Raw genomic sequence first — 4,695 nt, forward strand, 5'->3', positions numbered from 1 at the left:
CCTTCCCAAGTTTGACCTATCTTCTCAGAAAGATTTTTTTTTTGCAACAGTTTTATGTTTAGTAAACAAAAATAGTTTAGTGCACATATTTTCCTGATTAAACTTTTGACATTGTAGGAAAGTTTAATTTTTTTCTCCTAAAGTTCCAATAAACTGATACATAAACTGATAATAGATTTACAGGAAAAAATCATAAATTTTATTATGAGTGCATGTGTGTATAGGAGTCATAGAAAATATAAAAACTCAATGAAATGTATAGATGATTAATATTTTTATAACATTTGTAGGTTATTTGAAAAAATAGGGCCCTGGAGCATGGCAAAAGGGTTTATGGTGGCCAGTTAGTTTATGAAAGGGAGAGAAGAGAAAAGGTCTGCATAGCAAAGGCAATCTTGATACACAGGTGAAACCTCCCAAGTAGTAGCCCTTGGAAAGAATAGACAATTGAGTTGAATATTTCTGTCAGACCTTCAAAGGTGTTTGGCTGTCAGTTAATCTTTCCTTGATCCAGACTAGGTAGAGGGTGGTAGTATCGGAGAAAGCCTATCAGTATCTGCTGTTTATTTCCTCTTTTTATTTCTTCTACAGATGCGAATCTCAACAAAAGTCAGCTTTTCATCTTTTCTTTTACCTCCAGCCCCTCTGAAAGCCATTTCTAAATATGTCAAATGTATATTTTGGGGTTAAATATTTTGGTTTCCTTCAACATCTCTTGTTTTAAATTAAAATAAAAAAAATAGATAAAACCAAGTGGATATAAAAAGTTGGAAAAAGAGAATGTTAAAAATTATAAAAAGTTATAAAAACTTTTGGAAAATCTTACTTTGTGTGATCAAAACTGATTGAGTTTAAATAGATTTGTTTGTAAGCTTTTACTAAAATTAGCTTTAACAGTAATTATATTGAAGAGTAAAATTCGGTTTTCTTTCTTGAGGAATTTTTAAGTAACATTCATAAAAATGATAAAAGGTTTTTGCTTACCATTTAAATAAACTGTGAAAAAAGAGAGACAAATTTTGGTTGCCTCATTCTATCTTTATTAGGTCTTTTGAATGTTTGGGGAACTTATATTTGAGAAATTTCCCAAAATCAAATTTCAAATTCTAAAATTAAGTCTTTTTGACCTTGAGCTAACTTTGGACACTGGTAGTTAAAAACCATAAAGGAAGGACTGTCAAATAACCAGTATTTAACTTTCTTCAATTTATATTTGTATAAATGTATTATTAATAAGTGTTTCAAAATTGTATGCAATTACTAAAATTCTCTGTCTTGGTATATGTTATCAGTTATAATTATGACTATGCAAAAATTGCTATATGCCACAGAAACAACAAAATATTCTTATCAAATGTGCCTTTAATAATAGCTATTTGAAGTCTTTTGTCATTTATTTGTAATATTGTTTTAATTTGATATATCTCAAAAAGTAGATTATAATTGACTATCGTCCAAAATTTGCTTCTTCTTCAAGAAAATTTATGGAAAGCATCCTGACAAGTACTCTTGAATATGAGTTCTAAAACTTTGGAGTCATACCATCAAACTAGGTAAAAACTTCCAGGACTAATTAAGAAGTGGATGCCTTCATAAGGATTGCTAACCCAACATCAAACAGAAAAAGAGTTAATTATTTGAAGCTAAACTGATAGGAGACTAATTTTTTCTTTTTTGTCATGACTTATTGGAACCATTACTGATTCCTTTTGTGTTTTGTCTTCCAGGGTCAAGACAACTTTTTTCTTTTGAGATATTTATAGAAAACAGCAATTGCATATACTTTTGTGAGCAAAATGGAAACATTTACTTTTTTTACATGAATTTTCTAACATTTGAAAATGCTTTGTGAGCATTCTTAAATTATAGCAACATAGCTATTTTAATGTTTTTTTTGTTTTTGTTTTTTGCTTTTTGCATAGTTCAATAAGAATGTTTTCTTCTATAACAGGACACAATTGGAGACACTGTTTTTTTAAACCAAAGCTTTGACTGGAATGGTAAATTTTCAGATATAACCAGATTGCTTTGAGATTGGAGGTTGATTTTATATAGCTGATAACAAGCTTCTTGAAAAGACTGGGCTGGTATCTTGTCTACACAGTTCCTTTACAAAGTTCCTGAACTTGTGGTAAGTAAAGAATGTCACTTTCTGCCAGGTCCAGGAACCTAAAGACATCTTGGGAACTTCAAAAAGACAGGAATTAACTGAATTTATAAAGGTATTACCTGTGCAGTCTGATGGTAAACCCTTGACTTCTCTTCCCAGGCTTGAGGTTTTTAAAAGTTGTATCTAAAATTCCTTATAAAAATCCAAGAAAGCATACTTTAAAAGAGCCTATATGGCCAGTCACTATTCTTGCTACGCTTTATGTAAATCAGGCCAATTTTATTGAATCAGGTCAATTTTAAAAATTAAATCAAGTCAATTTTAATAAGACTACAACTTACTTTGCAAATAAATTGGTTCTACTGAGATTTATCTTTTTTGAAACGGGGAACTGGGGAGAGAAAAATTATGTTATAGAAAAATAGTACATCTGTCTGTCATTAGATTCTATCCCTGGGTATTGTTTCTGAGTTTTATTATTTGCCTACAATTTGGACTAAATCCTAATTTCTTTTCTGGCTACAAGTTTCCAATCTAATGTTTTCAAAAATCTCTCCCAATTCTCTGATTTGAAATCACTAGAAATTAAAACTGTGCTTTCCTTGAAGTCCTGCAAATAGAAGCTAGACAGCTTCACATAAACTTCTGAAGAAATCACCATTATAAATCATACAAAGACAATCTGTGTTTGTGTTGATATATGGACCACTTAGAATGTTTTAAACTACAATCCAGAAAAAAAGTCTGTCAGATTGCCACTGCAATCTGAATATGCTTCAAAGACTAGTAAAACTAATTTGTAGACCACTCTAGGTATTAGCCTTTGTTTTTCTTCTGTTTCCATAGAAATGCCTCTTATTAAAGATCTGTTTGCCAGTATAATAATGAAAACCTGGCCCATTTGCAATGCTGCCTCCTGGAATGGACACATTTGTTTAGCCAAACTGCTCTACTCTCAAAACTAAGAGTCTGCTTGAAGAATATATGCAACAATATATATAAATTTTCTCTGTTCTGCTTATCCCAATTTGTTATTCTATTCTTTTGTCTGTCTCTAACAACTTCTAACATAAATCTCTCCAAAGCTATCAACTTGGCTCTTACATGAAGCTTTTTGTCCTTTTTTAAAAACTTTTTTTTTTTATTTTAAAGATGTGGGGTACACTTCAGGGTTAGGTATACAAATGTTCATAATGCAGGTACCCTTGTTAATGAGATGTGCCCCCCTTTCCTCAGGTAGACTCCCACTACTGCCAGTCCCACTCCCAGTAGTTTCCCATTGCCGCCAATCCTTTTCTTACAGTATTATGATAATTGTTCAAGGTCCACTTATGAGTGAGAACACGTGATACTCAGTTCTTTGTTTCTGTTTCAGATCACTCAGTATTATGTGAAAATTTTTTAAAGTTTAAAAGTGGGAACTGAAGGAAATAAAGATATTTTACACCAAAATATAATTATTTAGTGTATTTTGAGATGGTTGTTTAGAATGCCAGCAAACAGAAGTAGCCCTGCAAAGCTGTCTTTTGTGGGGAAGATTTGCATTTGTAGAGAAAATATGCATTGATGGAGTTCAGTTTTCTTTGAGGCCTTCTTTTGTCCATATCCAGGAAAGGTTGATTCAGAGTCTGGAAGAAACATTTACCATCTAGTCTCAGGGCTTCTAGCTGTGAGATATCATCTACACAATAAGACCACCTTTGCTAGCCAGGCCTCCTCTTCTCCTCCTCCCATAAACTGATTTACCACTATAGCCTGTTTTTGGCCATGATCTGAGCCACAACTGAGCAGCATTGGAACATGACCATTGTTAGGGGCATTATTCATGAAATAAGAGCAAACATTCATACAGGGACTGTAAAAGTCAAATAATGAAGGAGTAATATGGAGAACAACTTCAAAAATTTTATGAACCTTCAGATTTAGTATACATAAAGATGAAAATGTTAAAAAAAGAAATAATAGAACATTTAGGTGACACAGAGATAATTAATAGTCTTGAAGGAGATGAATAGAAGAAATAACAGACAATATTATGTAATAAAATATTTATAGCTGAAGAACATTGCATCAATTGAAAGGTGTAATAGATTTATATAAAAAAGAACATCAGAGAAAAAAAATCCACTGTAAGCAAGCACATTCTAAACTGTTGACTTCAAATCTACAGACAACAACCTAATGCCATTCATATACTTAAGATAAAAATTATAAAATTTTAATTTATCTGGCATCAGGTTTCTTTTTTGCAGAAGGCAAAGGATAACTGGGGACTTCAATACCCCACTCACAACCCTAGACAGATCATCAGGACAAAAAATCAGCAATGAGATCCGGAACCTCAATGTGACTCTTGACCCTAAAAGTGAAAGTGAAAGAGCCTCCACCTCAGTTCCCACGATGAGATCATTAAACAGGAGACAAAGCCCCTCCCCTACGCTGAACAGACTGAGACAACTAAGAGTCACAGATCTCCCAGGCAGTAGGCTAGTTGCCCGCAACAAACAAAGGGGAGAGGCTGGAGTTCAGAGCTCAAGTGACTTTAGCCACTAAGGAAAGATTACAGAACTAGTCTGATCTCTTAT

The sequence above is a fragment of the Carlito syrichta genome, unplaced genomic scaffold (genome assembly GCF_000164805.1).
Source record: "Carlito syrichta isolate Samal-C Ts95f unplaced genomic scaffold, Tarsius_syrichta-2.0.1 Scaffold302035, whole genome shotgun sequence".
Lineage (NCBI taxonomy): Eukaryota > Metazoa > Chordata > Mammalia > Primates > Tarsiidae > Carlito > Carlito syrichta.